Genomic DNA, 27,938 nt, shown 5'->3' on the forward strand with positions numbered 1-27,938 from the left:
TTAGATACAGAGTAAAGCTCCCTCTACACTGTCCCATCAAACACTCCCAGGACAGGTACTGCACAGGATTGCTGCACTGTCAGTGTTGCCATCTTTCAGATGAGTCGTTCAACCGAGGCCCCATCAGCTCTCAACAAATATCACTCAAACAGATTCTCTGGCCATTGCTGTTCATGGCAGCTTGCTGTGTGCAAATCATCTGCTGCATTTCCTATACTACAACAGTGAATGCACTTCAAATGTACTTTGGTGTTGTTGCACTTCATTGGCTGTAAAGCACTTTGAGGTCATGTGAGGTGCTGCATAAGGACAGGTCTTTGTTAAATGAAGGAGAAAAGTTCCAAAAAAGGAACAGTTAGTAACAGTACAACAATTAGTCTCTTCTTATATTGGAGAATTCAAGGAATCGACACACTGTGTGTTGGAACCAAAGCTGATTTATTTGTCAGATATCCAGAACATTAAATCCAGCCCAGTTACAGGGGAAACACAGCCCGACTGTCAGAATGAACACGATTCAGTCCTGATGTGATTCACAGCAGAATCCAACCCTGCAGTCACTTGTGAACTCGCAGGTGTCTCAGCAGGTTGTATGGGGCAGTGAATCCCTTCCAACAGATGGATCATGTGAATGGCCTCTCCTCAGTGCGAACCCGCTGGTGTGTCAGCAGGTTGGATTTCTGAGTGAATCGCTTCCCACACTCTGAGCAAGTGAACGGCCTCTCCCCAATGTGAACTCGCTGGTGTGTCAGCAGGTTGTATGGAGCAGTAAATCGCTTCCCACAGACGGAGCAGGTGAACGGCCTCTCCCCAGTGTGAGTGCATTGGTGTTTCCTCAGATCATTTCTGGTTTTAAAGCTCTTCTCACAGTCAGAACATTTAAACGGTTTCTTATTGGTGTGAACAAGTTGGTGTGCCAGTAGGTTGGATGAACAAGTGAATCCCTTCCCACACACGGACACAGGTGAATGGCCACTCCCCAGTGTGAACTGGCTGGTGTGCCAGTAGGCTGGATGAATCAGTGAATCCCTTCCCACACATGGAGCAGATGAACGGCCTCTCCCCGGTATGTATTCGCTGGTGTCTCAGCAGGTGGGATGGCCGAGTGAATCCTTTCCCATACTCTGAACAGGTGAACAGCCTCTCCCCAGTGTGAATGCGCTTGTGAATTTCCAGCTCAGAACGGGTAACTGAATCCCTTCCCACAGTCTCCACATTCCCACGGTTTCTCCATGCTGCTGGTATCTCTCCAGATTGGATGATCAGTTGAAGCCTCGCCCACACACAATACGTTTACAAATTCTCTGCGCTGTGAATGGTGCGATGTTTTTTCAGGCTGTGTAACTGGTTAAAGCTCTTTCCAAAGGCAGTGCCATGGAACACTCTCACTCGGCTGTGTGTGTCTCAGTGCTTTTGCAGTCACACTGATGTTTGGAATATTTGCCTGCAGGCAGAAGAGACAAACATTTCTCCTTCCACATTCAAAGGCCAATGATATTCATGTTGCGGTGGATCAAGTGACTCTGTGAGATCTTGGTGATGTTTGGTTCCAGTTTCCCATCTGCAAATCTTCCCCTTCTAATCCCCTGAAAAAGGAGTTTACAAAAGTCATCCCTACTCCCCATGTTGAAATCCAAACCCATTACATCATTGCCAATATTTTTTCCTTCTTGCTGAAGGTATTGACTCTGGCTGGGTTCAGTTCTACATTCACTGGGTCCTCTCCCTCTCCTCCCCTGAAGGTGCTGACACTGGTTGGATTCAGTTCTACACTCAATGGTTCCTCTCCCTCTCCTCTCCTGAAGGTGCTGACACTGGTTGGATTCAGTTCTACACTCAATGGTTCCCCTCACTCTCCTTCCCTGAAGGTGCTGACTCTGGCTGGTTTCATTTCTACACTCACTGGTTCCCCTCCCCTGAAGGTGCTGACTCTGGCTAGGTTCTAGTTAGGCCACAGCTAGAGTACTGTTTGCAGTTCTGGTCACCACATTACAAGAAAGATGTGATTGCACCACTCAGGGTACAAAGATTTACGAGGATGTTGCCTGGACTTGAGAATTTTAGCTATGAGGACAGATTGGATAGACTGGGGTTGTTTGTTTAGGAAAAGAGGACGCTGAGGGGAGACCTCATTGAGGTGTATAAAATTATGAGGGGCCTAGATAGAGTAGATAGGAAGGGTCTATTTCCCTTAGCAGAGGGTCAATCGCTGGGGGTGCATAGATTTAAAGTAATTGGTGAAATGTTTAGATGGGATTTGAGAAATCTTTTCACCGAGAGGATGGTGGGAGTCTGGAACTGACTGCCTGAAAGGATGGTAGCGGCAGAAAACCTCATAACATTTAAAAGTACTTGGATATGCACTTGACGGGCCTAGATAGAGTGGCTCAGTGAGTCAGAAGGTTGTGGGTTCAAGTCCCACTCCAGAGACTTGAGCACAAAAAATCTACGCTGACACTCCAGTGTCACTGCACTGTCGGAGGAGCCATCTTTCGGATGAGGCTTTAAACCGAAGCCTGGTCAACTCTCTCTCTGGTGGACGTAAAAGATCTCATGGCACTATTTCGAAAAAGAGCAGGGAAGCTATCCCGGCGTCGTGGCCAATATTTGTCCTTTAATCAAAATAACAAAAACAGTTTATCTGGTCTTTATCACATTGCTGTCTGTGGGAGTTTGCTGGTCACAAATTAGCTGCCGCCTTTCCCACATTACAACAGTGACTACACTCCAAAAGTACTTCATTCTCTGTGAATAGCTTTGAGACGTCCGGTGTTCGTGAAAGGCGCTATATAAATGTACGGCTTTCTTTATTGTGCCGTAACCTACAGAGCTACAGACCAAGAGCTGTACAGTGGGATTAGGCTGCAGAGCTATGTGCCAGCCGGCAGGGACACGGTGGGCTGAATGGCCTCCTTCTGTGCTGTCAATGTCAGGGATTCGATGATGTCACAGGTCTCACCAGCAGCTGAGCTGCCTGATTGGTGATTGACAGCCGAGAGTCTGCGCATGCACACCGGGAAAAGCGTCCGGCACAGCGCCCCCCTCGCGATCGCCATCGGTAATAGTCGCGCATGCCCAGGGGACACCAACCGCCTCCTCCCCCCCACACTCGGAGCTGCGCCTGTGCACTCGGATCCTGTGGTGTGGAGTCGGCGCGGCGCCTTCTGGGGAAAGGCGTTTGTGTCCGTTAAAGTGCCTCGAGCGGTGATGCAAAGCGACTTTCCTCCACTCCGATTGGGTAGAGAATTGCGCGGGGGAGCGGGGGGCATAGGGAGAGAATAAAGGGAAATCCAAACCCGAGAGCCGCCCATCCGGGTCCCCGAGACCAGTTTTCACCAGTTTGGCGGAGCAGCTCGAGGGACATGTGACCGGGCCTGATTGACGGGAGCTTCCAACCAATGCGGAGCGAGCGGGTCGGGGTTGGAGGAACGAGCCAGCGACAGGTCCTCCAACCAATTGGGGAGCCCGAGGGGCGGGATTTGTGCCACTGATTGTCTGAGCCACAGGGCGCGACCTTGTGCAATCCCTTGTTCAGGGCCTGGGGCCAGTGGAGGCTATGGGCCTTTATTGTGCGCCCTTTTGGACACATCATCATCATCATCATAGGCAGTCCTTCGGAATCGAGGAAGACTTGCTTCCACTCCTGAAGTGAGTTATTTGGTGGCTAAACAGTCCAATACGAGAACCACAGACTGTGTCACTGGTGGGCGGGACAGGTTTGCTGCACACTCCTTCCGTGCCTGAACTTGACCTCTTCATGCTCTCGGCATTGAGACTCAAAGTACTCAATGCCCTCCTGGATGCACTTTCTCCATCCAGGGCAGTCTTTGGCCAGGGACTGCCAGGTGTCAGTGGTGATGTCGCACTTTATCAGGGAAGCTGTGAGGGTGTCCTTGTAACATTTCTGCTGCCCACATTTGGCTCGTTTGCCGTGGACACAAGGCTCTGGGGCTCACAACCCACTGGCTCACATTTTAATGCAGATTTTTAAAATTCATCCTTTTAATATAGACTTGTTAAATTCATGAATAAAAGCAGACAAACCCCGTGCTTCTGTGGAATAGTCGGGAGGAGACCAGCATTGCGAGACCTGAGCGAACGTGGGAGTACAAAGGGTAGTGGCAGCTTGGAGCAGCGGCAGTCAGGAGGAGGCCAGCATCGCGAGACTTGATTGGATGCGGGAGTACAAAGGGCAGCAGTCAGGAGGCCAGCATCGCGAGACCTGAGCGGACGCGGGAGTACAAAGGGCAGCAGTCAGGAGGAGGCCAGCATCGCGAGACCTGAGCGGACGCGGGAGTACCAAGGGCAGCAGTCAGGAGGCCAGCATCGCGAGACCTGAGCGGACGCGGGAGTACAAAGGGCAGCAGTCAGGAGGAGGCCAGCATCGCGAGACCTGAGCGGACGCGGGAGTACAAAGGGCGGCAGTCAGGAGGAGGCCAGCATCGCGAGACCTGTGCGGACGCAGGAGTACAAAGGGCGGCAGTGAGGAGGAGGCCAGCATCCCGAGACCTGTGCGGACGCGGGAGTACAAAGGGCAGCAGTCAGGAGGAGGCCAGCATCCCGAGACCTGAGCGGACGCGGGAGTACAAAGAGCGGCAGTCAGGAGGCCAGCTGCAGCAGGAACATAAAGTGAAAAAAAATCGAAATCGAAGTGTGACGTCACAGCCAAGCAGGTAAGTGATTGGCTGGTGGATATGTGACTTTATTTTCTTTAAGAAATCTTTGGTATTGTTGTAGGTTTGGAACTGCAATTAAATATATGTGATCTTTATTATCTAAGGAGAACCAGTTGATTAAATCGGCTGTGTGCTGAAACAGTTTGGGTGGAGATAAGGAATAATAAAGGCAAAAAGTCACTTGGTGGGTGTATTCTATAGGCCCCCGAACAGCAGCAACTCTGTTGGTCAGAATATAAACCACGAAATAGTGGGGGCTAGTAAAAAGGGAACAGCAATAATCATGGGTAATTTTAATCTCCATATTGATTGGACAAATCAAATTGGTCAGGTAGCCTTGAGGAAGAGTTCATCGAGTGCATAAGGGACGGGTTCCTTGAACAGTATATAACGGAACCAACCAGGGGGCAAGCTATCTTAGATCTGGTCCTGTGTAATGAGACAGGATTAATAAACAATCTCCAAGTAAAAGATCCCCTTGGAATCAGTAGCATGATTCAATTTCAAATTCAGATGGCAGGGGGATGGGAACCTATGTAGGGAGGCAGAGGGAAATAAAAGGGAGACAGAGGCAAAAGAGAGAAAGGAGAATAGTAAAAGTGGAGGGCAGAGAATCCCAAGGGCCACATTACAGCAAAATTATAAAGGGACAATGTGTGTTAAAAAGACAAAGCTGAAGGCTCTGTGTCTTAATGCAAGGAGTATCCGTAAAAAGATGGATGAATTAACTGTGCAAATAGATGTTAACGGATATGGTGTGATTGGGATTACAGAGACGTGGCTCCAGGATGATCAGGGCTGGGAACTCAACATCCACGGGTATTCAACATTCAGGAAGGATAGAATAAAAGGAAAAGGAGGTGGGGTAGCATTGCTGGTTAAAGAGGAGATTAATGCAATAGTTAGGAAGGACATTAGCTTGGATGATGTGGAATCTATATGGGTAGAGCTGCAGAACACCAAATGGCAAAAAACGTTAGTGGGAGTTGTGTACAGACCTCCAAACAATAGTAGTGATGTTGGGGAGGGCATCAAACAGGAAATTAGGGGTGCATGCAATTAAGGTGCAGCAGTTATCATGGGTGACTTTAATATGCATATCGATTGGGCTAACCAAACTGGAAACAATACGGTGGAGGAGGATTTCCTGGAGTGCATAAGGGATGGTTTTCTGGACCAATATGTCGAGGAACCAACTAGGGGGGAGGCCATCTTAGACTGGGTGTTGTGTAATGAGCAAGGAATGTGTAATGTGAGGCCCCTTGGGGAAGAGTGACCATAATATGGTGGAATTCGACATTTGGATGGAGAATGAAACAGTTAATTCAGAGACCATGGTCCAGAACTTAAAGAAGGGTAACTTTGAAGGTATGAGGTGTGAATTGGCTAGGATAGATTGGCGAATGATACTTAAGGGGTTGACAGTGGATGGGCAATGGCAGACATTTAGAGACTGCATGGATGAACTACAACAATTGTACATCCCTGACTGGCATAAAAATAAAAAGGGAAGGTGGCTCAACCGTGGCTATCAAGGGAAATCAGGGACAGTATTAAAGCCAAGGAAGTGGCATGCAAATTGGCCAGAATTAGCAGCGAACACAGGGACTGGGCTAAATTTAGCACTCAGCAGAGGAGGACAAAAGGTTTGATTAGGGCAGGGAAAATAGAGTACGAGAAGAAGCTTGCAGGGAACATTAAAACGCACTGCAAAAGCTTCTATCGATATGTAATGAGAAAAAGATTAGTAAAGGCAAACGTTGGTCCCCTGCACTCAGAATCAGGGGTAGTCATAACGGGAAACAAAGAAATCGCAGAACAATTGAACGAGTACTTTGGTTCGGTATTCACTAAGGAGGACACAAACAACCTTCCGGATATCAAAGGGGTCAGAGGGTCTAGTAAGAAGGACGAACTGAGGGAAATTCTTATTAGTTGGGAAATTGGGTTGGGCACATTGATTGGATTGAAGGCCGATAAATCCCCAGTGCCTGATGGATTGCATCCCAGAGTATGTAAGGAGGTTGCCTTGGAAATAGCGGATGCATTGACAGTCATTTTCCAACATTCCATAGACTCTGGATCAGTTCCTAAGGAGTGGATGGTAGCCAACGTAACCCCACTTTTTAAAAAATGAGGGAGGGAGAACAGGGAATTATCGAACCGTCAGTCTGACATCGATAGTGGGTAAAATGATGGAATCAATTATTAAGGATTTCATAGCAGCGCATTTGGAAAGAGGTGACATGATAGGTCCAAGTCAGCATGGATTTGTGAAAGGGAAATCATGCTTGACAAATCTTCTGGAATTCTTTGGGGATGTTTCCAGTAGAGTGGACAAGGGAGAACTAGTTGATGTGGTGTATTTGAACTTTCAGAAGCCTTTCGACAAGGTCCCACACAAGAGATTAATGTACAAAGTTAAAGCACATGGGATTGGCGATAGTGTGCTGACGTGGATTGAGAACTGGTTGGCAGACAGTAAGCAAAGAGTAGGAGTAAATGGATATTTTTCAGAATGGCAGGCAGTGACTAGTGGGGCACCGCAAGGTTCTGTGCTGGGGCCCCATCTGTTTACATTGTACATTAATGATTTAGACGAGGGGATTAAATGTAGTATCTCCACATTTGCGGATGACACTAAGTTGGGTGGCAGTGTGAGCTGCGAGGAGGATGCTATGAGGCTGCAGAGTGACTTGGATAGGTTAGGTGAGTGGGCAAATGCATGGCAGATGAAATATAATGTGGATAAATGTGAGGTTATCCACTTTGGTGGTAAAAACAGAGAGACAGACAATTATCTGAATGGTGACAGATTCGGAAAAGGGGAGGTGCAACGAGTCCTGAGTGTCATGGTACATCAGTCATTGAAGGTTGGCATGCAGATACAGCAGGCGGTTAAGAAAGCTACTGGCATGTTAGCCTTCATAGCTGGGGGATTTGAGTACTGGGCAGGGATGTGTTACTACAGTGTACAGGGCCTTGGTGAGGCCACACTGGAGTATTGTGTACAGTTTGGTCTCCTAACTTGAGGAAGGACATTCTTGCTATTGATGGAGTGCAGCGAAGGTTCACCAGACTGATTCCCGGGATGGCGAGACTGACATATCAAGAAAGATTGGATCAACTGGGCTTCTATTCACTGGAGTTCAGAAGAATGAGAGGGGATCTCATAGAAACGTTTAAAATTCTGACGGGTTTAGACAGGTTAGATGCAGGAAGAATGTTCAAAAATGTTGGGGAAGTCCAGAACCAGGGATCACAGTCTAAGGATAAGGGGTAAGCCACTTACGACAGAGATGAGGAGAAACTTCTTCACTCAGAGTGGCGAAACTATGGAATTCTCCACCACAGAAAGTTGTTGAGGCCAATTCACTCAATATATTCAAAAAGGAGTTAGATGTAGTTCTTACTGCTAGGGGGATCAAGGGGTATGGCGAGAAAGTAGGAATGAGGTACTGAAGTTGCATGTTCAGCCATGATGGAATACAATGTCGGAAAGTGTGACGTCATCCACACTTGGGGAAAAAAAACAAAAATTGGGAATATTATTTGAATGGGGAGAAATTACAACATGCTGCGGTGCAGAGGGACCTGGGGGTCCTTGTGCATGAATCCCAAAAAGTTAGTTTGCAGGTGCAGCAGGTAATCAGGAAGGCGAATGGAATGTTGGCCTTCATTGCGAGAGGGATGGAGTACAAAAGCAGGGAGGTCCTTCTGCAACTGTATAGGGTATTGGTGAGGCCGCACCTGGAGTACTGCGTGCAGTTTTGGTCGCCTTACTTAAGGAAGGATATACTGGCTTTGGAGGGGGTACAGAAACGATTCACTAGGTTGATTCTGGAGATGACAGGTTTACCTTATGATGATAGATTGAGTAGACTGGGTCTTTACTCGTTGGAGTTTAAGAAGGATGAGGGGTGATCTTATAGAAACATTTAAAATAATGAAAGAGATAGACAAGATAGAGGCAGAGAGGTTGTTTCCACTGGTTGGGGAGACTAGAACTAGGGGGCACAGCCTCAAAATATGGGGGAGCCAATTTAAAACCGAGTTGAGAAGGAATTTCTTCTCCCAGAGGGTTGTGAATCTGTGGAATTATCTGCCCAAGGAAGCAGTTGAGGCTAGCTCATTGAATGTATTCAAGTCACAGATAGATAGATTTTTAACTAATAAGGGAATTAAGGGTTATGGGGAGCAGGCGGGTAAGTGGAGCTGAGTCCACGGCCAGATCAGCCATGATCTTGTTGAATGGCGGAGCAGGCTCGAGGGGCTAGATGGCCTACTCCTGTTCCTAATTCTTATGTTATGTTCTTATGACCTCATTGAATTGCGGTGCAGGCTCGAAGAGCCAAATGGCCTAATCATGCACCTATTTTCTATGTTTCTATGATCTCTAACCAGCGTACTAAGCTTAAATAAAGGGGACTATGAAGGGATGAGGGCTGAGTTGGCTAAAGTGGACTGGGAAAATAGATTAAAGTGTAGGATGGTTGGTGTACATTTCAGGAGATATTTCACAACTCTCAAGAAAAATATATTTCAGTGAGGAGGAAAGGGTGTAAGAGAAAAGATAGCAATCCGTTGGTAACTAAACGTGTTTCAGCATCCTGATCATTTGAGCCAATATCGTTTCTCACTATGGCGGTGATTCCATCCTTTATCATCAGAGCTACCCCACCTCCTTTTCTTTTCTGTCTTTCCTTCTGGATTGTCAAGTACCCCGAAATGTTAAGTTCCCAGTCTTGGTCACCTTGCAACCATGTCTCTGTAATGGCTATGAGACCATATCCATTTGTAACTGGTGTTGGTGCTAAACCCTGACTAAGAACCTAGAGGTCCCACGTTTGCAGCTCTGGGACTTTTTCACGGGAACAGGCCCAGGTTGGCAGCCTTTGTAAAGGTACGATGCAGATCTGTGCACCGCTATCACTGTTCGTCGAGCCATAGAGCGCATGTGTGGTCTCCTTTTTAAATGAACACAGAGTGCTTGGAACTTCAGGGCCTCAGCCAGATTCAGCACCATCAGGGGAGGAGAGGGAGGGGAACCAGTGAGTGCAGAAGTGAACCCAGTCAGTGTCAGCACCATAAGGGGAGGAGAGGGAGTGGAACCAGTGAGTGTCGAACTGAACCCAGCCAGAGTCTGCACCATTAGGGGAAGAGAGGGAGAAGAACCAGTGAAGGAGAACGGAACCCAGCCAGAGTCAGCACCATCAGAGTAGGAGAGGGAGTGTAGAACTGAAACCAGCCATAGTTGGTGGGGAAAACTGGGAATGGAGGATAAAATGTCTTGAGACGTGCGATGTGTTTGGATTTCAGCAGAAGGAGGAGGCAGCGATTTACAGCCTTGGAGGAACAAGAGAGGAAAAAATGTTCCATAATAACTAGAATTTACTGTTCTGAATTTTTTTGTGTACTTATGGTGATGAGATCTGTAAACTCCTTTTACAAGGTATTCAAAGGATTTGAAGATGGAAAACTCAAACCAAACATCACACCAAGATCTGATGGAGTCACTCGATTCCTCAGGACCTGAATATCATCGGCCTTTCAATATAGAAGGAGAAATGTTTGTCTCTTCTGCCTGTGGGAAAAATTGCAAACATCAGTGTGACTGGAGAAGTACCGAGGCACACACACCCGAGTGAGTGTTCCAGTGCACTGACTGTGAAAAGAGCTTTAACCAGTTACACAGCCTGAAAAAACATTGCACCATTCACAGCGGGGAGAACCTTACATGTGTTGTGTGTGTGGACCAGGCTTCAACTGAGCGTCCAACCTGGAGAGACACAAGGATACCCACACCATGGACAAACCGTGGAAATGTGGAGACTGTGGGAGGGGATTTAGTTCCCCGTCTAACCTCGATATTCATCAGCACAGTCACACCGGGGGAAGGGATTCACTCAGTCATCCAGCCTGCGAACACACCAGGGAGTTCACACCGGGAAGAGGCCATTCACCTGCGCCCAGTGTGGCAGGGGATTCACTTGGTCATACCACTTGCTGACACACCAGCGAGTTCACACTGGGGAGAGGCTTTCCACTGCTGAACTTAGCGTGTGCCCCATAGCATCTCTCTCACCTTCGATGTGTGAATAGAGCATCATGGCTGCAAACCTGGTTTTAATTTAAATTTGAACCCACTCAGGAAATGTATTTAACAAAAGATGAACAAGTAGACCGATCGCATCAATTAATTGGCAAAGCTTTAGATTCACCAAAATAAACAAATAAACACATCAGAGCCCAATAGTCCAGCTCTGTATTCACAGGAAAATGTCTGTTATCTAACTGATCGCGTGGACAGAATATAGAAAGACCATAAGTCCAAGAACCTGTAGAATCTGTTGTAAATATCTTTCAAATCCTGACTGGTACAATCTCTCTGTTTCCTTTCAATTGAAATGACTAAGATGAGAGGGGTTTAAGAGGAGTGGTCAGTGAGGGTGGAGAATAAGGGTGAAAGGAGTTGGGATGAAGATGGTTGGAGACAGAGGTGCAAGGGGAGTTGGGATGCGGGGTTTGGTGAAGAGTAGTGTCTCAATTTCACTGAATAAAATATAATTACTGTCACCAATACGAGTTAAGTGAAAGCTTTCTGAACTTAGGTGTGAAAGGGCGAATTGGCACAGACCCAAAAACTCAACAAATTGACTTGACAGATAGTAATTAATCAATATTTTGTTCAGTGGAACTGGGGTCCGGAGATCTCTGGCCAACTCGTTTTACTCAGCCAGGCTATCAATCCAGGATGGAGAATTTCTGGGAGATGTAGGACTAATCTACCAGTAATTGAGCGATGGGTTTGCTAAGCATGGCTAACCTGACAGAGTGTGCCAGGAACAATGAACATGTGAAGCTGCTCCATACCACTCACTTGACATCATTGCTTGCGAGTCCACAAGGTGACTCGTACTGAAAATCGGTCGATTGGGTCCAGAGTCAAATTGACGAGGGCAAGTTCCAATTTGACAAAGGGAAGCGTATATTGGTTTATGCAACCCACCTCTGTGCACAGACTTGAGAAATTAACAGGTGAGAGAGGAGAAGCATAAGGAACAGGCGAGACAGAGAGGGAAAAAGATCTAAGGTGCAAGTTAACCCAGCCGAGAACTCAGCAAAGGAAGGACAAAACAGAATTAGAGAATAAGTTACTGAGATGACAATTTAAAAGGTGAAAAAGGGGAACTTAAAGTTGAAACCAACACTGAAGCTGTCAGTGTCTGTGCCGAGAAAAATAAAGCACAAGATTACTGAGTGAAAGGAACCTGAAAGGATGCTGGAATTTAAGTTTGGGTGAATTATATTAGAGTGGAAGTTTTCCTGACCATGACTGTTTAAGAATTTACAGTATTCCTTTTGTCTGAAAGTCTGTTTTTGAAAAAAGCATCTGTTATGTTTGTTTTAGCTTCACCCACTTTTCTCTGCATGGAGCTCAAAGCCATTTAACCCTTTGTTGTCTTGGATGTTGGGAGTTTTACAGAAGTGTGGATGTGTTGAGTATGTTCATTTCAATTCAGATTGTGGAACTAGTAGCAGTGGATCTTTGTGATTTACATTTTGAAGTTAAAGACGCTGCTGTGGATATATTTTGACTGGGGCAAGCTGTGCAACTCTGAAAGTCAGGCGAGTTTGTTTTACAAAAGATAAGCTTCAGCCTTGAAGTTACGGTTGCCATGTGCCTGATGCGTGGTTTGAAATTTCCAAAGCACTTTGTTTTTTCACATTTAAACAAATTAAATCAATATTTGTCTACTCATAGTCAGTATTTTTAGTCATTTGGAAAAGCACCTGAAGGTAACAATGATGTAATTTACTGTGTTCTGTAAGCATGTGCTATTTTGTTTCATTTTATCTGTTCTGTATTGTTTAGTTAATAAAATATTGGTCTGAATTAAATTGGAGCTATTGAAATTAACTACGCTATGTTTTATTCAAGGTTAATAATGATAGCTTTACTAATGATTTTGCTGTTTTAACGGATTTTTAATTCTTAAGGAAGTTATGAAGTTCCAAACTTAAAAAAAAATAACCAAGTGTTGATTTAAAACAAACTTCTGTTTGTTCACTTGAGTAGTAACGAATTCAGTCTTCTATTTATAATCAATTTATTCTTTACCATCAGCATGAAAAGCAATTTACAAGTGGAATATAGTCACAGATGGAGCACGTGTAACCAGGCACGGGTATCTCCATGCTAACGAACAAAGGAAAAAGCTTACATTTATAGACTGTTTTCTTATCAAACTGGAGCCGGCATTGCCTAATATGGTAGTCTCTGGCTACTGCATAGTCCAGAGACTCAAGTTTACAACAGCAACACATTTAGAAGCATTGCGGCCTGGCCAAGGTGATCATAAAACACTAGTTCTGGACTTTACTTATCCTAACAATATTTCTAATCCATTCTGTTATGAATATCGAAGCCTGGTTGGTCACAAAACACCAGCTGTTGCTCAGTGAAATCTGTCTCTCTCTCCCTAATAATATGAACTACATTTATCCCACTATCGAATGAATTAAACATAAACCCCTTTCAGAAGCTGAATTAACCAGGGTCCACGTGTCAACCTGTCCCAGAGGTTTTTTTTTATGAGTTACATTACATGTTGACAAAGTGTTTTATATCCTTCTTTGTCTTTACTAATCCTGGTTTCCTCTCAGTGTCCTTCCCTTTCCTTATATTTTCAATGTCTCTTATTGACTTCCTTACAGCATAATGCAATGACCAGAATCCCTGAAGCTATTATCCGTGCTATCACCAATCCCAGCTGGAACAATGTAATTAGATACTACTTTCCTCCATTCCTGATTCTCATGTCTCGGGATTGCCTGTTCTGTCTCTCTATTCGTCTATATCATTTGCACTGTGTGTTTCTGGGATGTCCTAATTCGCTGAATTATGAGCTTTAAAGCCAGAAACAAGGAGAATATCGTGTCCTTTTTGTGGAATGACTTGAATGGCTTCATCCTCCAGAGGCAGTCTTGTCTGCAGATAAGTTGCGTCATGCTGATGTGCCAGAACCAATGTTTAGCAGCGATACATGTGTTCCTCGGTGGAATCAAGCTAAAGTGATATTCTAGTATGGGGCATCGGTTTAACCCACAGTCATATACGTGACAGTAGTAGTCACACAATACTGTCCTTTTCCTTTATACACGGTATTAGTTTGGCCTTCACCCCATTTACTTATTTCAATCTGGCATTCTGGAGATTCTTTGTCGAGGTTGAACCCACAAGCTGGAGCATCTATAAACCCATGTTGTCCCTTTCAGAGTACAACACTGCATATCTGGTGCTATCCAAGTTCCTCCCTTCTTAATCAGATATCTTGGATATTCCTCATACTACTTATGGATCGGACCGAGCTCAGTCTTCCACCCTTGCAAACAGTTCTACCCTATACACTGGCCAAGATTTTGTTTCATTTCCATTTTTCCTCAGCAAAGGCAAGACCAATCCCAATGGTCTAATATCTTCACTTCTTTCTTCTTCCCTACGAGCCAAAATCCCCATTCCTATTGTCGGCATCACATCAAAGCCTATGACTTGGTTGCCCTAAACCATTTTCTCAGTTGTTCTTCATGAATAAACAAAGGGATTTGATTACTCTCTCTCTTGTCCAGTCCCTTCTGTATCACATTCATCATAAATGTCACAGAGGCTACACATGATACCTCCAGTAAGCCACATCGTGTTCCCATTCACTTTCTATATCTATTCTGTTTACTCCTGCTAACCTTGCTGTGGCTCCTATTCTGAGCTATCCTGTCAGCTCTCACTTTCCTTGTGATTTAAACTGATTCTCCTTGTGTTCTCCATCTTCCTCATCCCTTGGTTCCTGTTTTCTCTTCTTTACTAACACATTATTTACTAATTCTCTTCCCATTTTGTCTATTAATTGTGAATATCTCCCTTCACATAATCTAGTTGATAGATTCAAGCTCATGTTTAAAACTTTTGATTTCAATGAACAATTTAAAAACACACATTGTTATATAATACATTTCCTGATTCAGTTACTTCTAGTCCATTAAATGTGGGTTCTTTTACTGGATGGGACAGGTCGAGTTCTTTTTGTGAGGTGGGATGTCATTTTATTTAAGTCCCACATATGATGATCACGATCAGCGTTTGTACTTGGCAAACCAATAGTTAAGATTACTGATCAACATACAATATTTCTTACTTTAAAATAACCTGCCGTCATTACCTTTTAAGTTTGTATTGAAGTATGTTATAATGGTCTTGAATTACTTATTGTCCTGGAGTGATACTAACTCTTTAAGTGAACACTATTAATTTAGTGTTTTGGGGTCAGGATGTGTTCCAACCCACCTGGTTCAGGGGAGTCTTCCTGGTCTCCTAATCTTCCCAAGGAGCACGCTTTAGGGTTCTTTCTCTATTACCACTAAAATTATGCTTTTGAGGGTCTATACCTCGGTTTATCACGGATTCCAAAACTAACTCTTTTGAGGTCCTCTGTTTCCTACTGGAGATCGCCTCTCACTTGGATCCATGTTTTTTTTATGGAGCTTGTAAGGTCTGGCCTCCTTATCTTCCACCTTCAGCTTGTAGCTGATCTGTACACAGCCATGGCCACCTTGTCCAGACAGAGACAGGCTGACTTTTTTTGTTTTTAGCCTCTCTACAAGCTTTCTTTGTTCAGTACTTAGTGGAGGCCTTGAAACTGATGACCATTCCAGCTGTAAGGAAATCCTAATTTGGTCAGCATTCTCGCTCCTGTTAATTCTAATGCCTCTGACAGGTAGCAGTGTGTTTAACTCTATCCGGATTATTTCAAAGTCGCTTTCTCTATGGAGAATGTGTCACGACCTTGATGGTTTAAAAAGTTCTCTCACTCTCCTGTGCCACATTAGCCATTTCATGTTGTGCTGTTGTCGATAACTGAGCATGCCTGAGACTCGTTCACACACACACGCAGCGGTATCCCAGTATCATGCCACATGTGACATCTGATCCAAGCCATTTGAGGTGATCTTATCAAAAGATCGTGGGGTGTCTGAAGATCTTTGCTCATCTCCCTCTGCACGGTCCCGATGTCTCGGGTAGTGACCAGATGATCAAATTCAGTTTTCTTATTGTTCAGTGTAGGCAATGACACAAACATCTCAGAGAAATCTTAGCAATTTCCTACACATCCCTGACTTTAACAAGAATTTACATTAACACCAGATTGTACCCAGGTGATTTATGACAATTCACCCAGGAACAATGAGTTAAGAAAGATTTCTATTTGGAGGTGTAACTTTCCTGTTTTCTTCTTATATCCTCACTCATTTCCTCTCATTACATTTTATACAGTGTTCACCATTTCATTCATCAGCACGGAGGAACTTTTCTGTCGAATACAATATTATCATACTGTCTTTAAACATCGATCAAACATTCCCACTTGGTCCAAGTTTTGACCCAGTTTCTTTGTTTAATTTTATTTAACCGAACCTCTTCTTGGACCTTTTATTCTCCAAAATATGCCAGAGAGCAATTCAGTCTCCAAAAGGAAGGATGTTAGTTACCTTTAGCATAACAGTCGCCCCCAAAAACTTATTTCTGAATACATAGTTTGGACAGAACCACAGAGACAGGACTTTTTCAAAAATAAAACTTAATTATCTCAATTTTCAGCAAAATTTTCCTTCCCATGGGTTTGACCAGTGATGCTTAGCAATATATATATATATATATATATATAAAAAATCAGTTTTAATTTCACAAACAAATTATGCCCAGACTTTGTCATTTTACAAAGAAGACAAAAGTAACAATCGCGTTTGGATGCAAGTCATTTATCTTCCCCTTCGAGCAGTGTGACTTGGACAACAGGATTACATCGGATATAGGACACAGAAACAGGCCATTCGGCCCAACCAGTCCATGCCGGCGTTTATGCTCCACTCGAGCCTCCTCCCTTCTTTCCTCATCTAACTATATCCACATAACCCTCGATTCCCTTCTCCCTCATATACTTGTCTAGCCTCCCCTTAAATGCATCGATACTATTCGCTTCAACCACTCCCTGTGGCAGTGAGTTCCACATTCTCACCACTCTCTGGGTAGAGGTTTCTTCTGAATGCCCCATTTGATTTCTTGGTGACTATCTTATGTTGATGGCCTCTAATTATGCTGGTCCCCACAAGTGGAAACACTGTGTCTACTCTATCAAAACATTTCATCATTTTAAAAACATTTGGTCACCCCTCAGCTTTCTTTTTTCAAGAGAAAAGAGACCCGGCCTGTCCATCCTTTCCCGATAGGTACACGCTCGCCTTTCTGGCATCATCCTTGTAAATCTTCTCTGCACCCTCTCCAGTGCCACCATACCCTTTTTATAATATGGTGACCAGAATTGCACACACAAAGTCTAACCAAGGTTCGATACAAGTTTAGCATAACTTCGCTACTTTTCCATTCCACAACAATTCAATTCTATAACAATCGATCGCAATAATTTAACTCAATACTTTAAATTCTTAAGTCCAACTGTGTCAGCATGCTGCAGATAACTGGAGATAATTTTGTTTTAACTGCTGGATCTTTTGCTATTCCATCAACCTCTTATCCAACTGGAACTGGCATTGTCTAATATGGTAGTCTTTGGCTACGGCATAGTCCAGAGACACAAGTCTGCATTTTCTTCACCATGCATCAACAATGTTAGAAGCACTAAAACACTGGTCTTCCTGTGGCAAGCACAAACCACTAGTCTCTGAACTCTTCTTTTTCGAACATAATATTTCTAATCTAAACATTCTATGATGAAAATATCCACGGCCAGTTGTTTGCAAACACCAACTGCTGCTCAGTGAAATCTCTCTCTAATGATAACAACCACATTTTCCCCGATATGCAATGAACTAAACATGAACACCTTTCAGAAGCTGAATTAACCGAGTTCCCTATGCCAACACCCCTCTCATCTTCCATTCACTTCAACTGAAAGGAAAACGCCAGATTGTATCAGTCGGGATTTGAAAGATATTTACAACAGATGCTAGATATTCTTCGAGTTAGCATTGTTCTCTATTCTGTCTAATCGAGGAGTTTGATAACAGACTTTCTCCTGTGAATGTAGAGCTGGAATCTTGGGCCGGAATGTATTTACTTGTTCATCTTGTTGACTCTAAACCGTTGCCAATTATTTGATGTGATCTGTATTTTCTTAAATACATTTCCTGAATAAATTCAAATTTAAATTGAACCCAGGTTTGCAGGCGTGATGCTCCATTCACACATCGAAGGTGAGAGAGATGCTGTGGGGCACACACTAAGTCCAGTATCTGAAAGTGATTCACAGACTGGGTTTTGTGTTTAGTGATCCGGGGCATGTTACCGACACCGTCCCACAATACCAAGGGGAGGAGAGGTACTCTGGAAGGTATGGGGAACTGGCATTTGTCCACGAGAGTAACCAAAGGTATGAGAACTGAAATAATCCAGAGTTAGAAAGGAGAAAAGGCCCCAAAATGGTGCAGTCAGTAACAGGACATCAATTAGTCTCCTCTTATCTTGGAATATTAAATGTCGACACACTGTTATTGAAACATCAAATATTATATTCCAGCCCAGTTATAGGGGTTATTATCATCAGAAACAAACTTCAACTGTCGGAATGGACACGATTCAGTCGGGATGTGATTAACAGCAGCAATGATAGCAGAATCCAACCACTGCAGTCACTTGTGAACTCGCTGGTGTGTCAGCAGGCGGGATGACACAGTGAATCCCTTCCCACACACGGAGCAGATGAACGGCCTCTCCCCAGTGTGAACTCGCTGGTGTGCCAGCAGATTGGATGACACAGTGAATCCCTTCCCACACACGGAGCAGATGAACGGCCTCTCCCCAGTGTGAACTCGCTGGTGTGCCAGCAGGTGGGATGACCGAGTGAATCGCTTCCCACACACGGAGCAGGTGAACGGCCTCTCCCCAGTGTGAACTCGCTGGTGTTTGAGCAGATTGGATGACAGAGTGAATCCTTTCCCACACTCCGAGCAGGTGAACGGCCTCTCCCCGGTGTGAACTCGCTGGTGTGCCAGCAGGTTGGATGAAACAGTGAATCCCTTCCCACACACGGAGCAGATGAACGGCCTCTCTCCAGTGTGAACTCGCTGGTGACTCAGCAGGCTGGATGACACAGTGAATCCCTTCCCGCACTCAGAGCAGGTGAACGGCCTCTCCCCAGTGTGAACTCGCTGGTGTGCCAGCAGGTCGGATGACTGAATGAATCCTTTCCCACATTCAGAGCAGGTGAACGGCCTCTCCCCAGTGTGAACAAGCTGGTGTTTCACCAGGCTGGATGACTGAGTGAATGGCTTCCCACACACGGGGCAGGTGAACGGCTTCTCCCCAGTGTGAATGTGTTGATGAATTTGCAGCGCAGACGGGTAGCTGAATCCCTTCCCACAGTCCCCACATTTCCACGGTTTCTCCATGGTGCGGGTGTGCTTTCGTCTCTCCAGGTTGGATGATCAGTTGAAGCCTCCTCCACACACAACACGTTTACAGTTTCTCCCCGCTGTGAATGGTTCGAGGGTTTTTCAGGCTGTGTAACTGGTTAAAGCTCTTTCCACAATCAGTGCACTGAAACACTCTCACTCGGGTGTGTGTGTCTCAGTGCTTTTTCAGTCACATTGATGTTTGTAATCTTTCCCCACAGACAGAATAAACAAACATTTCTCCTTCACATTCAAAGGCCGATGATATTCAAGTCCTGCTGAATCGAGTGACTCTATCTGATCATGACGTGATGTTTAGTTTGAGTTTCCCTTCTTCAAATCCTCCCCTTCTAACACCCTGCAAAAGGAGTTTACAAAAGTCATCACTAAGTACAGGATCGAAATTCAGAAGAGACAATTCTAGTTTCTATGGAACATTCTTTCCTTCTGCTGTGTGGCTTTAAGTATTGACTTAATAAAAATAATAAAGAGGGAGAAGATAGATTGAGGGTAAACTGACAAGGAATATAAATACAGTCAGAGCTTCTACAGATACATAAAAAGGAAGAGATAGCAAAAATAAACGTTGGTCCCTGAGAGAATTAAACGGGGAAATGGCAGAGACTTTAAACAAATATTTTGTGTGGTCTTCACGGTGGAAGACACTAAAAGCATCCCAATAATAATAGATAATCAAGGGGTCACAGGGAGCGAGAAACTTAAAACAATCACTATCACTAGAGAAAAAGTACGAGACAAACTATTGGGACTAAAGGTGGACGTCCCCTGGACCTGATGGCCTGCATCCTGGGGTCTTAAAAGAAGTGGCTGCAGAGAAAGTGGATGGATTGGTTGTAATCTACCAAAATTCCCTGGATTCTGGCAAGGTCCCAGTGAATTGGAAAACCTCAAATGCAACACCTCTATTCAACAAGGGAGGGAGAGAGAGAGAAAGCAGGAAACTATAGAGCAGTTAGCTGAACATCTATCATTGGGAAAATGCTGGAGTTCATTATTAAGGAAATAGTTGCAGGACATTTAGAAAACCATAATAGTCAAGCAGAGACAGCATGGTTTTATGAAAGGGAAATCAGGTTTGACAAATTTGCTGGAGTTCTTTGAGGATGTAACGAGCAGGGTGGATGAAGAGGAACCAGTAGCAGTTGTGTATTTGGATTTCCAGAAGGCATTCGGTAAGGTTCCAGATAAAAGGTTACTGCACAATATAAGAGCTCACAGGGTTGGGGGTAATATATTAGCATAGATGTAGGATTGGCTAACTAACAGAAAACACAGAGTCGGGATAAATGGGTCATTTTCAGGTTGGCAAACTGTAACTAGTGGGGTGCCACAGGGATCAGTGCTGGGGCCTCAACTATTTACAATCTATATTAATGACTTGGATGAAGGGACGGAGTGCACTGCAGCCAAATATGCTGTTGATACAAAGATAGGTGGGAAAGCAAGTTGTGAGAAGGACACAAAGAATCTGCAAAGGGTTATGGACAGGCTCAGTGAGTGGGTAAAAAATTGGCAGATGGAGTATAATGTGGGAAAATGTGAGGTTATGCACTTTGGTAGGAAGAATAAAAAAGCAAATTATTATTTAAATGGAGACTACAAAATGCTGCGGTACAGAGGGATCTGGGGGTCCTTGTGCATGAAACACAAAAAGTTAGCATGTAGGTACAGCAAGTAATCAGGAAGGTAAATGCAATGTTGGCCTTTATTGAAGGGGAATGGAGTATAAAAGTAGAGAAGTCTTGCTACAACTGTACAGGGTGTTCGTGAGACCACACCTGGAGTACTGCATACAGTTTTGGTCTCCTTATTTAAGGAGGGATATACTTGCATTGGAGACAGTTCAGAGAAGGTTCACGAGGTTGATTCCTGAGATGAAGGGGTTGTCTTATGAAGTAAGCTTGAGCAGGTTGGGCCTGTACTCATTGGAGTTTCGAAGAATGAGAGGTGATCTTATTGAAACGTGTAAGATTCTGAGGGGGCTTGACAGGGTAGATGCAGAGAGGATGTTTCCCCTCGTGGAGGAATCTAGAACTCGGGTGCATAGTTTCAGAATAAGGGATCGCCCATTTAAAACGGAGATGCGGAGGAATTTCTTCTCTGAGGGTCGTGAATCTTTGGAATTCTGTACCCCAGAGAGCTGTGGAGGCTGAGTCAGTCAATATATTTAAAGGGGAGATAGACAGATTTTTGAATTACAGGGGAGTCAAGAGTTATGGGGAGCAGGCAGGAAAGTGGAGTTGAGGTCAAGATCAGATTAGCCATGATTTTATTGAATGGCAGAGCAGGCTCGAGGGATCAAATGGCCTCCTCCTGCTCCTATTTCTTATTGTTAATCTGTGAACCTTGACCTGAACCTTCCAAAATGTTACTGATTTTGAGGAATAGAAAAATATCTAAGCATTGATAAATGCATCATCCAACATCTCCAACTGAGCTAACCTGCTCTAACTATGTCAGTATTTGTGTCAGCTGTGACTCAGTGGGTAATACACTTGCCTCTGGGTCACAAGATTGTGGGTTGATGTCGCACTCCAGAGACATGAACACAAAACTCTCGGCTGATGCTCCAGTGCAGTGCTGAGGGACTGCTGTACTGTCGGAGGTGCTGTCTTTTGGATAAGATGTTAAACCGAGGCACCGTCTGCTCCCTCAGGTGGACGTAAAAGGTCCCATTGCACTATTTCAAGCAGAACAGGGGAGTTATCCCCGATGTCCTGGCCAATATTTTCCCTTAACATCAGTAAAGCAGATTATCTGGTCATTATCACATTGTAAATTGGTTGCTGCGTTTCCTACATTACGATAGTGACTACACTTCAAAAAGAACTTAATTGACTGTAAAGTGCTTTGGGGCATCTGGTGGTGGTGAAAGGTGCGAAATAAATGCAAGTCTTTTTATTTTCTATGTGTCTTTTATTCCTCTCCCTTCTCCCATTGTGCCTCCTTTTGTCTGCCGTCATTTCCCCACCTCCTCTTCCCCACCCAACTTTACAGTTCATTTCTTGTGTACATGGTCTCTCTCTCTCTCCTTTCCCTCACTCTGTCGCTCCCTATAAGCTGTCCATCTGCCATATCTCCCAGTTCTGATCAAATGCTCTCCCTGACCCATCACCATTTCTCCTTCCTTTATAGACAACAACAAATTTCATTTATATAACACCTTTAAGAACATAAGAGTTATGAGCAGGAGTAGGCCATACGGCCCCTCGAGCCTGCTCCACCATTCAATAACATCATGGCTGATCATCAACCTCAACTCCACTTTCCCGCCCGATCTCCATATCCCTCGATTCCCCAAACACCAAAAATGTATCTATCTCAGCCGTGAAATAACTCTGTAAAATGGCCCCTGGTGCTTCACAGGAGCATTATCAGATAGAATTTGACTCCGAGGGTCAAAGAGGCACATTTTAAAGAGGGTTAAAAAGGAAAAGAGTGGCTCAAGTAAATGTTGGTCCCCTGGAGGATGAGACTGGGGAATTAATAATGGAGAACAGGGAAATGGCAGAGACGTTGAACAAATATTTTGTATCAATCTTCACGGTGGAAGACACTAAAAACATCCCAATAGTGGATAATCAAGGGGCTATAGGTAGGGAGGAATTTAATACAATCACTATCAGTAATGAAGTGGCACTAGGTAAAATAATGGGACTAAAGGCGGACAAGTCCCCTGGACCTGATGGCTTGCATCCCAGGGTCTTAAGAGAAATGGCTGCAGAGATATTGGATGCATTGGTTGTAATCTCACAAAAATCCCTGGATTCTGGTGCGGTCCCAGCAGATTGGAAAGCCGCAAATGTAACGCCCCTATTCAAAAAAGGAGGCAGACAAAAAGCAGGAAACTATAGACCAGTTACCCTAACATCTGTCGTTGGGAAAATGTTGGAGTCCATTATTAAGGAAGCAGCAATGGGACATTTGGAAAAGCATGATTCAATCAAGCAGAGTCAGCATGGTTTTATGAAAGGGAAATCAGGTTTGACAAATTCACTGGAGTACTTTGAGGATGTAATGAGCAGGATGGATAAGGGGCAACCAGTGGATGTGGTGTATTTGGATTTCCAGAAGGCATTCGATAAGGTGCCACATAAGAGGTGACTGCACAAGATAAAAGCTCACTGGGTTGGGGGCAATATATTAGCATGGATAGAGGATTGGCGAACTAACAGAAAACAGAGAGTCGGGATAAATGGGTCATTTTCCAGTTGACAAACAATGACTAGTGGGGTGCCGCAGGGATCGGTGCTGGGTCCTCAACTATTTACAATTTATATTAATGACTTGGATGAATGGACAGATTGTAATGTAGCCAAGTTTGCTAATGATACAAAGATGGGTGGGAAAGCAAATTGTGAGGAGGACACAAAAAATCTGCAAAGGCTCAGTGAGTGGGCAACAATTTGGCAGATGGAGTATAATGTGGGAAATTGTGAGATTATCCACTTTGGCAGAAATAATAGAAAAGCAAATTATAATTCAAATGGAGAACAATTGCAAAGTGCTGCAGTACAGAGAGACCTGGGGGTCCTTGTGCATGAAACACAAAAAGTTAGTATGTAAGTACAGCAAGTAATCAGGAAGGCAAATGGAATGCTGGCCTTTATTACAAAAGAGGTTTTGAGTATAAAAGCAGAGAAGTCCTGCTACAACTGTACAGGGTATTGGTGAGGTCACACCTGGAGTACTGTGTACAGTTTTAGTCTCCTTATTTAAGGAGGGATATACTTGCATTGGAGGCTGTCAGAGAAGGTTCATTAGGTTGATTCCGGATCTGAGGGGGTTGTCTTCTGAAGATAGGTTGAATAGGTTGGGCCTATACTCATTGGAGTTCAGAAGAATGAGAGGTGATCTTATTGAAACATATAAGATAATGAGGGGGCTCGATAAGATGGATGCAGAGAGGATATTTGCACTCATAGGGGAAACTAAAACTCGAGGACATAGTCTTCGAATAAGGGACCGCCCATTTAGAACAGAGATGAGGAGAAATTTCTTCTCTCAGAGGGTTGTAAATCTGTGGAATTGTCTGCCCCAGAGAGCTGTAGAGGCTGTGTCATTGAATATATTTCAGGTGGAGATGGACAGATTTTTGAACAATAAGGGAGTAAAGGGTTATGGGGAGCGGACAGAGAAGTGGAGCTGAATCCATGATCAGATCAGCCATGATCTTATGGAATGGCGGAGCAGACTCGAGGGGCCAAATGGCCGACTCCTGCTCCTATTTCTTCTGTTGTTTGGGTCTTAAAGGAGGAGGGAGAGAATTCTGGAGCTAAGGGCCGAGGCAGCTGAAGGCATGGCCACCAATGGTGGTGTGATTAAAACCAGGAATGTGAGGCCAGAGATCCTGGAGGGTTGGAGGGCTGGAGGAGGTTACAGAGGTAGGGAGGGGCGAGGGCACAGAGGGATTTGAAAACAAGGATGAGAATTTTAAAATTGAGCTTCGTGCCCAGTCATCATTTCTCCTTCCTTTACAGACGCTCCCTGACCACTCTCCATTTCTCCTTCCTTTACAGACGCTCCCTGACCACTCTCCATTTCTCCTTCCTTTACAGACGCTCCCTGACCACTCTCCATTTCTCCTTCCTTTACAGACACTCCCTGACCACTCTCCATTTCTCCTTCCTTTACAGACGCTCCCTGACCACTCTCCATTTCTGCTCCATTTTTTGAAATATTTAAAGATTTTAATCTTTGAAGGTGGCAGGACAGGTTAACAAAGCTGTTGATAAAGCGTAAAGGATCCTGGCTTTATAAATCGAGGCACAGAGTACTAAAGCCGGGAAGTTATGCTAAAGCTATATAAAACACTAGCTCAACCCCAGCTGGAGGATTGGGTCCAATTCTGGGCACACTTCAGGAAGGACACAAAGGCTTTGGAGAGGGGACAGAAGACATTTACTGGAATGGTGCCAGGGATGAGGAACTTCATTTATGTGGAGACTGGAGAAGCTGGGATTGTTCTCCTTGGGGCGGAGAAGGCTCAGACGAGATTTGATAGAGGTGTTAAAAATCATGAAGATGAGATAGAATAGAGAAACTGTTTCTAACACTGATAACCAGAGGGCACAGATTTGAGGCGATTGGCAAAAACCGAGGTCACATGAGGAAAACCATTTTCCCACAAGGAGTGGTTAGGGTTTGGAATGCACTGCCTGACGGAGCGGTGGAGACAGAGTCAATAGTAGCCTTCAAAAGTGAACTGGACAAAGACTTGAAGCAGAATGATATTGCAGGGATTTGGGGAAAGAGCAGGGGAAGCGGGATAACCGGATTGCTCCCCGAAAGTATCGGCGCAGTCGATGGGCCGAATGGCCCCCTTCTGTGCTGGAATATTCTGTGATTCTAGAATTCTTTACAGACGCTCCCTGCTCAGTCACCATCGCTCCTTCATTTACAGACGCTCCCTGGTCCATTACTATTTCTCGTTGATTTACAGACGCTCCGAGAGTTTGACGCAGACACAGCGCATGCACTGACCGCTCCTTCGGGCTGGAGTGGACCCAGGACCCGGCAGGCAGGGGGAGAATGTTCCCCGGTTTATATCCCCCCCGCCCCGGTGTGGGGAGAATGTTCCCCGGTTTATATACCCCGCCCCCTGGTGTGGGGAGAATGTTCCCGGGTTTATATCCCCCGCCCCCTGGTGTGGGGAGAATGTTCCCCGGTTTATATCCCCCCCCCCGGTGTGGGGAGAATGTTTCCCGGTTTATATCTCCCCCCCCCCCACAGCGGTGTGGGGACAATGTTCCCAGTTTATATCCACCCTCCCCCCGGTGTGGGGAGAATGTTCCCCGGTTTATATCCCCCTCCCCCCGGTGTGGGGAGAATGTTCCCCGGTTTATATCCCCCCCCCCCCCGGTGTGGAGAGAATGTTCCCCGGTTTATATCCCCCCGCCCCGGTGTGGGGAGAATGTTCCCCGGTTTATATCCGCCCCCCCCCCCCCCCTGGTGTGGGGAGAATGTTCCCCGGTTTATATCCTCCCCCTGGTGTGGGGAGAATGTTCCCCGGTTTATATCCCCCCACCCCGGTGTGGGGAGAATGTTCCCCGGTTTATATTCCCCCCCCCCCCGGTGTGGGGAGAATGTTCCCCGGTTTATATCCTCCCCCTGGTGTGGGGAGAATGTTCCCCGGTTTATATCCTCCCCCTGGTGTGGGGAGAATGTTCCCCGGTTTATATCCCCCCACCCCGGTGTGGGGAGAATGTTCCCCGGTTTATATTCCCCCCCCCCCGGTGTGGGGAGAATGTTCCCCGGTTTATATCCCCGCCGGTGTGGGGAGAATGTTCCCCGGTTTATATCCCCCCCGCCCCGGTGTGGGGAGAATGTTCCCCGGTTTATATCCCCCCCGCCCCGGTGTGGGGAGAATGTTCCCCGGTTTATATCTCCCCCGGTGTGGCGAGAATGTTCCCCGGTTTATATCTGGGCCCGGGGCCTGCACATGCTCAGCTCACACTGCCCGGGTGATTGACGGCAGCTCCCCACCAATAGGAAGAGTGGGGCGGGGCTGGAGGACCGAATGGGCGGTTGGTCCTCCAACCAATTGGAGTGTGTGAGGGGTGGGGCTTCCGGCAGGCTGTAACTAGTGGGGTGCAGCAAGGATCAGTGATGGGGCCTCAGCTATTTACAATCTATATTAATGACCTAGATAAAGGGACCGAGTGTAATATTTGCTGACGAAACAAAGCTCGGTGAGACAGTAAGCTGTGAGCAGAACACAAGAGTGCAAAGATATATAGACAGACGATGTGAATGGGCAGTAAGGTGGCAGATTGAGTATAATGTCGGGAAATGTGAGGTTATTCACTTTGGTAGGAAGAATAGAAAAACAGAATATCTTTTAAATGGTGAGAAACTTTAAATGTTGGTGTTGAGAGAGATTTGGGTGTCCTTATGCAAGAAACACAGAAAGCGAGCATGCAGGTACAGCAAGCAGCAAGGGGGTGGAGTATAAGAGTAAGGATCTATTGCTACAATTGTACAGGGCCTTGGTGAGACCACACCTGGAGTACTGGGCAGTTTCGGTCTCCTTATCTAAGGAAAGATATACTTGCCTTGGAGATGGTGCAACGGAGGTTCACAAGATTGATTCCTGGGATGAGAGAGCTGTCTTACGATGAGAGATTGTGTAGAATGGACCGATACTCTCTGGTGTTTAGAAGAATGAGAGGGGTTCTCTTTGAAACAGACAAGATTCTGAAGGGTATTGACAGGGGAGATGCTGAGAGTTCGATTCCCCCGGGCAGGAGTGACTAGAACTCGGGGGCTCAAGATAAGGGGGAGGCCATTTAAGACAGAGATGGGAAATTTCTTCACTCAGAGGGTTGTGAATCTTTGGAATTCTCTGCCCCAGAGGGCTGTGGATGCTCAGTCTATTCAAGGCTGAGATAGATAGATTTTTGGACTCTCGGGGAATCAAGAGATATGGAGATCAGGTGGGAAAGTGGAGTTGAGGGCGATGATCTCATTGAATGGTGGAGCAGGCTCGAGGGGCCGTATGACCTACTCCTGCTCCGATCTCTGATATTCTAATATTGACATCGAAGGGGCTCTAGATTTATTAGTCCCACCCTTTATCTTAAGGGAACATACTTGCTCTGAACCCTCACTATCTCCTCCTTTAATGCCTCCCACTGCTCTGACACTAATTTACCTTCAAGTAGCTGTTTCCAGTCCACTTTGATTAAATCACATCTCTGCTTAGTAAAATTAATTTTACCCCAATTGTGAACTTTTATTCCTGGTCCATCTTTGTCCTTTTCCATAACTACCCTAAAT

The 27,938-nt window shown here is 45.2% G+C and overlaps 1 pseudogene; it reads right to left on the reverse strand.

The window, feature by feature from the left end:
* Nucleotides 1-623: 623 nt before the first annotated feature.
* The window catches only part of LOC139235520 (zinc finger protein 615-like), a 39,404-nt pseudogene continuing 12,089 nt past the window's right edge, over nt 624-27,938 (reverse strand).

Source organism: Pristiophorus japonicus, chromosome 23 (genome assembly GCF_044704955.1).
Source record: "Pristiophorus japonicus isolate sPriJap1 chromosome 23, sPriJap1.hap1, whole genome shotgun sequence".
Classification (NCBI taxonomy): Eukaryota; Metazoa; Chordata; class Chondrichthyes; family Pristiophoridae; genus Pristiophorus; species Pristiophorus japonicus.